Source organism: Accipiter gentilis, chromosome 12, assembly GCF_929443795.1.
Source record: "Accipiter gentilis chromosome 12, bAccGen1.1, whole genome shotgun sequence".
NCBI classification, from domain to species: Eukaryota; Metazoa; Chordata; class Aves; order Accipitriformes; family Accipitridae; genus Astur; species Astur gentilis.
The window spans coordinates 15,477,947-15,490,569 of NC_064891.1; positions in this window are offsets into that span (position 1 = coordinate 15,477,947).

The following is a 12,623-nucleotide window of genomic DNA, read 5'->3' on the forward strand; positions in this document are numbered from 1 at the left end:
GCATCTAAATAAACTAATATGTTAGGCAGTGTATCTGGAGGGGGGGGAAATGATGCTGGCATTGGGCAAGGATAAAAACAACAGACTGGAGAATCCTCAGATACCAAACCGCACTGAGCGTATGCATCAACCAACATGTATCTGTGGAGTTGCATCTCCAGTGTACCAAGTCACTCTGCTGTAAAGAGAAAAGGTAAAGAAACACAAGACGAAACAGTTTACAGAGCTGAAGACAAACAGCTAAAATTCCACCTGCATATGAACTGGAAGCTAGTGTCACCTTTGGATATTGGGATGCTTAACATGGAAAGAGAAAGAAACTGCTGACTGAAGCCTTTACATGAATAAAATGCATTTGCAATAAATTGATGCTGTAGTATTCCTCTCAAGGCATTTTGGCAGGCTGAATTAAGCATAGCTAAATTCTGAGGTGGAATGCCCCTTGCATAAGCCTAAAATTAAGAGTTTTTTGTTTTGTTTGGGTTTTTTTCCTCAGGTATCTTCTGAGTCATAGGAAAACACTACATTTTTTGACAGTTTATAACTTAGAAAACAAAATAAATTTATAGATACCGAAGGCGTGGATAATAACCATAAGGAATAGCTCATATGCTCCTAATGAAGCAGTGAGAGCCAAAACTTTTAATAAAATTTGCTCCAAACTTCAGTATAATCAAGATACAGAGGTTTTGTTCTCACAAATTTCAGCATGGTGCCTTTTAAGATAAAGCATGTAAGTAGCAAGACCTTTTTACACTCATCTGTAAGAGGTACTTATTGCAATTATTACATGACTATGTTTAACATAAGCAGCATGATATGAAAACTGCAGACCAGTGTAAACAGCAAACATCCAGCAAGTATGGTCCAAAATTAATGATCAAACTGTTGAAGTGCCAGACTGAAACAAGCGCCCAGTAATGAATTGTTATTCACAGAAACCTTGCTTTTCAGCACTCAAGTTTTCATCAGACAGATAATTCTAAATAACAAGAGCAAGGTTTCTCATCTCTGAAAGCAAAGCTCAGTTCTCTTCCTGAAAGGTTAACTCTGAAAGCATTTGTGTGGGTGGGCAGGAAAACAAAGAAAATTTTCATTTAAGTTTGGTATTCTTCGTAGAAATATATCATTCTACTTAGTGAAAGAGAGAGAAGCATCCAAGTCTCCATGAACACATACCTTCCCTTGAATAAAATAAATGAATAAAAAAATATACAACAAACACTGCAAACATAAGCTGGATTTGATTCAATTTTATGTTTGGGGTAAACCAGTCCTTCCTTGCGCAATTTTCTAGCATTACTATCCAGAATGAAGAAAATGGGAGAAAACTGCCAGCGTGGTGTCACTGTGAAGTAACTGGAAGGGGCCCTTCCTTCACAGGGCAGGCAAGATAAACAGGAAAACAAAATATGCATTTCAGTGGTATTTAGGCCAGGAAATATCCCACTAAGATTTTGTGACTGTATAATTACAAACTTCAATTTTTAAAAATAAGTTGTTCTTCTTGACAGTTGTTGGACTTGGTTTCCAGTGAAGAAGTCTCGCAGAATTGCATTTACTCTATCATGTTGCTAACACACACTGTGCGCACAGGCAGACTTGTAGGACAAGCCCTGGTGCTTGGATTGCTTTGTTTGCCCTTCTTTGCTTTAACAGCTTGCAGCGCTGCTGAAATACACTCCCTGCACAAGCATGCTGTCAATGAGCTCACTCCCTGGCAGGTCACAGCAATCTCTTGTGCATATGCCTGTGAAGCTAAGGCATCATTTATTCTAGTATTTAGAATATAAAGTTAACACATCAAAGCAGATCTGGATGGGGGATCCTTTCAACACCTTCCTGTGCCACACCTTAATTGTCTCAACAGAGTGAATGATGCATTATGTGGTTTATTTCCTTTCCTTCCTCCCTTCACCCAAGCTGAACATGTTATTTCTAGCATTCTTGCATATTAAACCAGTCTTATGTGAGAGAAGTTATGTAAACTTAAAAAATTTAAATCTGAAGTAACAAAGAATTCAAACTTTGCCATGTTGTCTAAATGAGCTTTCTTCAAAAGCACAGCCTTCTTCCCAGGTCTTCAGGGGATGAGGGAGGATAGGACTGAGTCATTCTCCAAACCATTTGTGCCTTCTTGAGCAAGAGAAAAATACTTAGCAGGATACTGTTAATAGCCAGCAAATCTCCACTAAATGCAAGGCGTCAGCTGGACCATCTCTGTATTACACCAGAAAAGCTATAGACTTTTAAAGTAATCTTATTCTATAACACTTGGTACTAAATAAATAAATATAGTAATAGGAATAGTTTCAAGAGAGTACCACTCAGCATTGTAGAATGCAATGTTTCTATGAAAGAGAGATATCTACGGTTTCTAATTGTTCTTCTAATTGTTCTTCTAACTTCTTAGTCTGGGAAGTAAGACATCATAAAACAAAATCAACCTGTATATGTTCATAGAAAATTGGACAGTTTTAAGGTTAACTCAAATCACAATCAGATTTAAAAAAAAAAAGTGCTTATTACAAATTGCAAGCAGTCTATTTGCCTTGCTGGGAAATATCTATCCAGAGGACTGTATGTTTTTCATTTATTATTAAAATGAAACTGAGCATCTGTTTTGGCTCTAGACTTAAAGCAGAGCAAAACAAAGAACAAAGATTAGCACTTTTCTGAAGCAATAAAATGGAGGGGAAGAAAAATAAATCAGAAGTTATTATCTAAATGACTCCACCTGTCCATTCTTTCAAATACATAGATTACTGAAGATATTACCCAAGCAGCTGAAACTTGGGGAAGCCTCAGATAACTACTAAAAACTTAATACTGTAATAATATTTTTAAAGGGCTAATGGAAAGACCTGAGATATGGATGGATTAGTCTGACATCAGTGCAGACCAAAGTAGAAGTGAAAGAGTTAAAGGGTATTAGCGCCACAAATACCAGTCACACAATGTCACAGAAAAGGCACCAAACACAGCAGGTGTACTCCTTGATTCAGTCACAAGTCCTATTACAAACCAAATACAACATCATATCCTTAGACTTTTTAAAAGCACTGGGCCTAATACCACCTGACATTTTTGTTAAAACAGGATTATGGTAACGATTTGTATTTTAGCAGAAAAGAAACACAAAGCTAAATGGCTTAAAGCCAAAGTTAGGTAAAGTCACTCTAGAACAAACATATACATTTAAAGTGGGGATAATTAACCACTGAGACAACCTAGCTAAAGGCAAGACAGAGTCACTGTCATTTGACATGTTTAATACGGAAATGAGATCCCTGGAGATTGAATTGCAGAGCTGTGGGCCTCTCAAGCAAACACACTACCAGTACTCTTCCGTCTCTTCTGTGTAGAAAACAATATAGTTTAAGTATGTGTGCTCATGGCAGCTGCAGCAGAGTAACATGGAGAGATTTCTTTCATTCTCTCTTGGTTTGAGCAGATTTTACAGTAACGTATGTCCGGCAAAAGGCTAGTATAAACTTTGGATCCCAAAAGACAAATATCATTCAATAACTAATGCAGAAATCCTAACCCAATTAATTTTGTTGCTGACTCTATACAACATGTTGATGATGTGAGAACTACTACAAATAAAATAGGATCCGATAATTAGGAGATTCCAAACTGGGATTCACATACTCCACTGGGGTAGGGTAAAAAGTCCACAAGAGAGACAATCAGATTTATAAGGCTAAAGTGTTCTGGTATGATTAGAAGAAGAAATATTACTGAGTATAGTGTCAGCATGAGAAAACGATTCAACAGATCAAAGGAAACTGAAGCTCAAAGTTCTTGCCATATATACACTGAGACAGAGAGGGGTGATACTACTTGAAATTTGGACTGGCAACCAGCAAAACCACCATTAAAAAACCCCCTGTTTATAGAAAATAATCACAGAACTACTGCTCATGTCTCAGTTCAGCAAAAATACAATTCTTCGGTATGAAGATTTTGGAACCCAAGTATGGAGAAGGCTTAGAATTGTTTTTCATCAAAGGTATAAAATATTGAAAATTGAAAAGACCATCAATGGCCCTGTTATAAAAGCATGAGGGATGCAAGAATAAGCTTTAACGATAACATAGAATTAAAAGCCATCGTAAAAACTGGGTATTGTAGATGATGAATCGGATGACCCTCAGAATTTCAATAACAGAGATGAAATGAAATGCAGTAATACACAGTGAAGAGTCATGCATTTGTGGATTAACCAAAAGTAGTTATGCTATTAGAATGCATTTCTAAATTTAAAGAATGACAAGGAGGGAAAGATTTGAATGCAATAGCTGATCTCATGAAGACTATAAGCTGTCAGTATAACAGGACTGAATAAGTAAAATGTGATCTTCTGAAGTATCAGGAAAAGCATTTCTAGTAACAGAAAAAGAATAGTGTTACTAAGTGTTAATTTAATACCAGCAACAGCCCTAACAACTCATGTTGAGAAAAAGATGAATTCACTATACACAAAGTGCAGAGAAAAGCTACAGATTGACCTGGGGAGCAGAGAACATATCACATGACAGGAGAGTAGAAAAGCTTGGCCTGTTTATAGTGACAAAGACTTTAGGAGGTCATAAATGTTGTTTATAAGTATGCTATTAGAGAAATAGACACAAGTGCCATGTACACTAGTAAACTAGACAGTTCCTAAGCATTAGCTAGACTGTTGCCCTCTTGCTTAACTACCTGAGCAGTGTAAATGCAGTTAATAAAAATCAGTGAATAGGAAGCATTGTTCTCATTTAACAACTTTCACGATGCTCAAATTACAAAGTCACACATGAAGCAGCGTTAATACTGGTTTGCTTAGCTAAAGAAATCAAGTCTTGGGAAAAGTATTGCAAGGGTGGTGACAGGAAAGGGCAGAGGGGAGGAATATATCTATGAAGACATTGGTTGCCGTATTCAAACTTTTCCTTCTCCTCCTCGAGCAAGAAAGAAACCTTCAAAATATCACAACTTAATTTCTCAGAAACTCTCCAACTACTCCCTGCTTTCCATTTCTTTCACAAAAATGACTCATTGTGATTAAGGTTTAGTGGGATATGATTTGCTGAAACAATTTGCTGTACAAAAGAATGAGCCAAATTCAACCTGGAAATAACACCGGGGACCAATGTCCATCACAGAAGAAAAAATGTCAGTAAGAATTAATGTTTCATGACACTTGAGTGTCATTGAAGGAGAACAGCATAAAACCAGGTGGATTTTTTTATTTAGTCCTAATTGTCAAATAAAAGCCACAGCTGATAGATCATCACATGCTCACAAATCATCATTTAGCCAGGATACACCAACAATGGTTTTGAAAAGACTCAACTTTTGTTGTCTAGACTGGCACTACACTACCAGAAACATCTGAGAATGCTTCCCTGCATCTGTCAAAAGTAGCAATAAGAAATATATGTATGTGTCAAATATGTGAAAATACTAGTGTCCTGAACCTTGTTGCCAAGATGCAAGCAAAGCTGCAGAACAACCAATGATGATAGATTATAATTTGTAAACTGTAACTTTATGCCCTGTGGTCAAGCACTCTCTGAGAGTGTTCCCAGTGTCCATGTGTAAATATGTTTATTTTGTAAACACATATTCTTGCCTATATGAACCCCACAGGTGTATCCATATATTCTTTAATACAGCTTTACAAATGCACTGGCTGCTTCCAGGTTTTACAAGTAAGTCTTTCTTATTTAAATGGCTTGTTAAAATTAAAAGTTACAGAAATCCAAGAGGTTTGAGTTTGTTTTTTTAATTGAGAAAATTAAAATGAAAAAGGCCTGCTAAAATAAAAAGTTTGTTCTTGGTCTGACCCAGCAAAACCTTTTATATTCTTAATGTCAGAATTATTTCTGACAATTTGATCATCTTCACATTTTGACTATGAAATACTTCACCAGAAATTGTCTAATTACTGGCTTACAGTCTCAACTAACACACGGAAAGACAACTATATCACATAGATACTATTAGTTATGCATGAGTATTGGAATCAGTGGTCAGAACAGCATAATTAGCCCAGAACAAAGCAACCTTGGATCATACTGTTTGATGACATAAGATGGTTTTTGCACATGCCTGATCACATATCAGTGTAAAACAGATCAGGCCAAAGCCACAGGATCCTTAATCTTTTTTTTTTTTTTTTCTCATGACAATGAGATAGCACAAAATAACCCATCCAGAGACTGCATGTACAAAAGAACTTGTATCCACAAGTTACAAGACCACAGTAAGAATACTACTCCACTTATCAGCCTACAGAACAACTGATACCAACCACCTGCAGCCCAAATATATTGCAGTCTCACCTAACAATATACCCATGAAATTAGTAAGTACTAGGCATGGCATGCCAACTGGCTTCTATCACTCAAGCTTTCTACTAGCTTTTCTGACTCAGTGAGAATGTAAATTGAGGTAAATTCTGCCCTTTACAATGGGAACGAATCAGATATCAGGAGATGTTCTAAACAAGCAAGCTAATTAAAGACCTGAGCTCTACCTGCGTGGACATTTCTGCAATACACTGACACTGCACCTCTGCCATTCTGCTCAAGGACAAAGTTAATCTGCATAATTTGTGATACACGTAGGTGGATTTCAATAGCAAAGACAATTATCCATGCTCACGAAATTAGCCAGTGCAGCCAAGAGACATCAGATTTAAAATAATCTTTTTCACTGCCTAATACTGTGTCTAAGACACAATGCACTACCACATATGCAGTGCTCTGAACACAGGCTAAACCATCACCACTTCTGCAAGCTACAGCACTCTTGACAGTTCTTGTTCACCTTCTACTCAAAAACCACTTGTTGCTCCCTTACTCTTCAGGGGAAGGCTGGAAGAGCTTGATCAGCTTTAGATGTTTACAGTGACACCTGAATGAAGCTGAAGGAAGGGAGGATGACTTCCCCTCTTTCTCCCAGTTTCTGTGTTCTGAGTACTCTAGTTTTGCTTTTCATCATCCTTCTTACTCAGTTCCTTTTTACTCTTGTTGCTAATCAGACTTCTCCACTGATGAAGACCCCTCAAAATCTTCACACTTTGTGCAATAAAGTTGAAAGAAGGCCTGCATGCCCTATTTAAAGGGAGTCCTACTACTGTTTTAAAACTATTTTAAGACGACTTTAAGCTAGCATTTCTTTCAACACTTAAGCATGGAAAACAAGATTAGATATGTATTCGCTCTCTGATAAAAAGAGTTAGCAAGGGACTTATTACATCACTGGTTCATCTCACAAGCTCTGCTTGTTTACTACCCCTGTAGTCATAAATTCAAGGCAACAACAGAATAGGGATTCAACTTTCTTTTTAATCAGAGGAAAGTATCATTTCACTGGCATGTTGCTGGCTTGACAATTACTGGAGGAGCAGTTACCCAGTTGCTGGAAGTCCAAAGACTCTCTGGCTCCCCTTTTAATGGGGACTATGTGACATGAAAGAAAAAGAAGCCAAACTAAACAATAACATCTACCTTCCAATCTTATGCAAGGAACATGATCATCTTCAGAAGACTTCCTATTTATAAACTCCTAACTACCATGCAACCCCAAATATGCTATGCATATGTTCTATGCAACAGAACTTCAGACAAACCAGTGCCTGTGCCCTAGAGCAAGTACACACTTTTCCAACTGCGATGGCCAATATAAAAAAGGTATCATAGAATCATTTAGGTTGGAAAAGACCTTTAAGATCGAGTCCAACCATCAACCATGCCCACTAAACCATGTCCTGAAGTGCCTTGTCTATTATTACCTCCACCTACAAATTCTGTCTTCTGTATAGTCATGCAGCATATTTTGTATGTTGTTAGCTATTTAGTTTGCCCCCGATGTCAATATGTGTCAGTCATACTTTCAGCACATGAATTCACTCACACAATGTTTCTCATCCCTGTTCAGGTTAAAAATCTAGCCTTGAAATTGAATTGAAAGTCATATTTTTTCCAATCTTCCATCCTAATTACTTAAACCAATGATGACTGTTAATGTTGCACAGCTCCACAAACCAGACCTATTTAATCAGTCACACAGCTTCCATTTTACATTTAAGGATTCTCAACAATTGACACATACACAATCCATTTTACATCCATTAATGAGTGGATGACTGCATGCAACTTCCTGACAGCGTCCTCCTCTGAAGGAGAAAGTGCAGCTTGATTACAAGCCACCTCTGTATTCTATTTCAACAAATGAAGTTGGCAGGCAGTGGGGGAACTGTTTAAGTTTATAGTCACAGGCTGGCAAACATCAGAGAAGCTGAAGTGTTACATCTATGCACCTCCTTGCATCCTGGATGCTAGCCTGCCCTAGCCAGAGTAACTCTTTGGGAGCACTCCTCTGGTACAGGAGTAGCCAGCAAGCGGTTTACGAGGTGGAGTGATTCTGAGGGCAAACTAATAAAATAAAAAAAAAAACCCAAACAAAAAAAATCTTTTTTCCAGCCAAAACCAATTCCTTCATCTGGTTCACTGTGTAGCCATGTGAACAGTCCTGCCGCACAACAGAGGAAGAAACAGAGGGTGGAAACAAAGAGTCACATCCACTTCAGCCAGCTTAAACAGTACTGCATCTGAATGTCAGGCAAGAAATAAATGAACAACTAAACTACCAATTGAAAAATAAGAAATAAAAAAGCAAGTACCTTCTCCAAAATTGCGGAAAGTTTCTTCTGTGCAAGGGACTGGCACCAGTTCACTGTAGTGACTGGGTTGAAATAGTGTTTGAGGGCATACTTGCCCAAAGATGAATTTAATTTTTAATAGACTAGCTAGGAATAGAAAAGCACATGAGAATGTAAACTAACTGGTCAGGTAGCGGACCTTGAAGATGTTCCCTCACATTTTGAATTGACCTTAGCTACAGAAACAAAATTCATCAATGACGCCTGGCATCAGGTGAAGGCAGCTAGCCCATAAAAACAAATTTGGTACAACAATGTTGCTGTGTTTCACATTAGACATGAAGTGCTGTTGATCAGGTCTAATTGCTACTTTGACATAATAAACAAAAGCTAAATGAAGGAGCCAAAGCACACAGGCAATCTGAGAATCTCTCTCTACATAGCTAGAGAATTTTATTTTGTCATATATTCTCCATAAAACACAACACATAAGGGTCACTCAATAGTTTTAAAGTCACATAGGGAGACAGCAGACTTATCAGCCAACTCTACAGTGTAACACAAGGGAAAGAATGTCAGGTGCTCTTCCCCGCACTTACCCTCATCTTACTGCTTTCTACCTGTGGGTGGAATTCCACAGCAACATCAGCCCATCCAAGAAAGAGCTTCTGCTGTCCCACCCTCCCTCTTGCTCCCATTTTGCAGTCCCGCCCTTCCACTGCACCAGCACTACGGCTGGCACAATCACACACTGACCTAATTCAGGGCACTGAGCAAAACCTAACCCTCCTGAAAGAGAATCCATTTTTAGCTGTTTCAGCTTCTTAAAATGGCTTGCCACTCAGCTGAAAAAGCATCACAGCCAGCACATGACAGAAGACCGATGAGACAATGGCAACCCTGAGTAAGCTCAATCCAAGCTAATGGGGACTAGCAGCCTTAGAAGGGATGAGTTTGTTATTAAGATGTAGGTTTGGAGGTCTGCCAACAGGCGTATCACTCAGGGCTCTGCCCAATAACACATTAGTACCTCAGGTTAAAGAAAGATTTACGTCAAGAAGAGCGTGCTAAGCACAAGTGATGGAATGAGGTTCACTCCTGATCTTCTTCACTCATGTGTTTTTAAAACTCCAATCTGACTCACAGTTCAGAAGTTATTTCAGCAGGAAAATAGTTGGAAAAAGCATTTTTGGAAAATAAAACAATGTAGCTTGGAACTAAGCCCACAAATGGATTAAACCAGCTGCTCTGCCTTTGCTTCTCAGTTCTGCCTGTACTTAACACTCATCACACCTTCTTGTGGTAGAAGACAATTCAAAGGAAAACTGCACTATATTCTAACAATCATTACAACAACTACCACTGTAAAATTGGCATAATTCCTATCAGTGGAATAGACTAACAGAAGCGGGAGTTGCAACACCTGTGAAAAATGTTAAAGACCCAAGACATATTAGGTTGCAAAAGCATGGCTTGCAGCTGAAAACAGCACTGAGAGATCAGAAACGCAGCTGGGAACAAGGGTGCTGGTAGAATAGTTGTGGAATAACTGAACAGTCCCAGATCCGCTTAAAGCATTTTACTCAAAGTAAAAGAAACCAAAACATGAGCAGAGCAGACCCTCACAGCAAGGAAAACAGCCAAATTTAAATAATGAAATTATATACAACAAGTCTGCTTTCCCTTTTCTGCCATTTCCTTTCCAAATAAATGGTTCAGTAAAATTTGACGACTACTCTGTAGCTTAGATTCTACTCCATTAAAGGCAACTTAAAACCTTTCTGTCTCTACTTTCAAAACCACTTGACTTCGATAATTTTCTAAGCTGTAACCTAGCAAGAATGTTAACTGATGTGTAATGAGCAGAAAGCAACATTTTATCACACTTATGAGAAACAAACGTGTTGTTATTACAGTTATGTATATCACAAAAGCAAAGGCCAGAAAAACAATAAGGTCTTTGGAGGGATGATGCTGCAGACAATTAAAGGAAAGGGATATGCTTCTTAAAGGACATCATAAAAACAATGACACGACAAATCACAACAAAACCTGCTGCTTTAAGGGAAGCAGTCACTTATTAATGACAAAAAATTAAGATCAATACAAGTAGGAGAATGCTGACCTGGTCCCTTAATAGAAAAGATTGTCTCAGAAAGAGTTCCTACTGCTAAATGTTTCACTGTGCAAGATCATTACAGTACCAAGTATCTTTTTTCCAATCTCAGATCGTGAAAAAAGAACACTGCATTAACTCCTGTTAAGAGCAAAAAGAGGAATTCTCTTCTGGTTGAAAAATTTATGCATCTGTACGCAGCCCCTTCTTCTTTGCCTGGTGTGCTGACAGCTCCCCCTTCTGTTCCAATCGACTTTAACCATCTTTCAGAGCACACGCATACTTTCCATTACTAAGAAACGGTGTATCTGCAAAGGACAGACAATCTATATTATGCCCCATTCCCCTTAATACATACATGTCAAAATACCATGCCCACATTTTATAAGAGAAATACAACCATAATCCATTCCCAGAAGCACTATTTCTTCTATTAAAAGCATTTTCAATTACAGCACTTCAGTTTCAGTACAAAAAATACTTCCTCTTTGTCCTAATTAATGTTCATATTTAAGTCTGCATTCGAAATCTTCTATGCTTCATATGAAACAGTATAGAAAGAACCCAACAAGTAGGTATTAGACACAAAGAATCACCACTTTCTGCTCAGTGCTCCATGGTGCACTTGGTGATAAAATGAATTACCACCTTGCCCCATGTTTATGTTGAAGCTATGCTACTATGCCAGCACATTACTTAGTTTGGCATTACAGGCCCAAAACCAGACGACCCTCCAACAGGTTCCTGAAGCAAAGTGAATTAAATCCAGGCTTTGCAGTTGCTCAGCATGTGCTGCAGTAGCCTACTACACACAGTACCACCATTAGCTGACAAAACCTCACTAGCATAAGCTTTTTCAGATATCTGGAGAAAAATATACAGCAACGTACCTTCCAGAAAAGCTTGATAACTGAGAATTTAAAGCTTCAGCTTAGACCTCTTCCTTTGGTAGACTGAACACCTGAGAGAGGGGGTATTTGGGACAAAGCCCAATTGACAGCTAACTCTGTGCAGCTGCAGGTTCCTTAGGGTGCCAGGTGGAGGCAGTTGCTGCTCCCTGTGGGTACCCTTACAGAAGAAGGCTGAGCACCCAGCCCAGGCCACACTGGCAGCCTTGCATCTAAGCCCATTGCTGGTTCTAGTCTATAATTCTTAGACAAACACCCTATGCCTCCCTTACCAGACACTGTATCCGACAAGGTAAGATGGAAGAATTGCACTTTGTGCTTAATACATGAGGCAGTAAGCTGAAGGGAACCCCTTAAAACTTTGTGAGAGTTCATCCCAGAATTTAGGCTAGCTATTTAAAAATAACAACCGAGGAATAACAAAACCTTTCTACTGAGTGCGAGGGAGGTACCCAGGTGAAGGTAAAACTGTTCCTTTTATTACGAGAGTTCACGTTCATCCACAACCAACCCAGGAGCTGACTCTGCCGGCTCGGTTCGGCCCATCTCCCAGGCCTGAGGGCTTCCACCACAGACGCCCGGCCGAGGGTGACAACGCCGGGCAGCCCGGCCTCCTAAGGCCAGGGGCAGCCTGGAGACCCTCCTCTGAGGAGGAGATACGTGGAACAGCGCAGGGCTTCCAAAACCGGTTATTTCTCAGCTACCGGGCCGCCAACGCCGCCGCCGGACCCGCAACTGCGCATGCGCCGTAACGGCTGCCGGGGAAACGGAGCACGCGACGCCGCGCGCAGGCGCCGCCTCTCCCTTCCCCGACGGGGAGCGCCGCGGCCGCCTCTGCCGTGACGCGATTGCGTCAGACGCAGCCTCGACCTGGAACGGGGCGGGGCGGGGAGGGGTGGAGGGGAGGTAACGGCGCGATTTTTCAAAATGGAGGCGCCGGGGG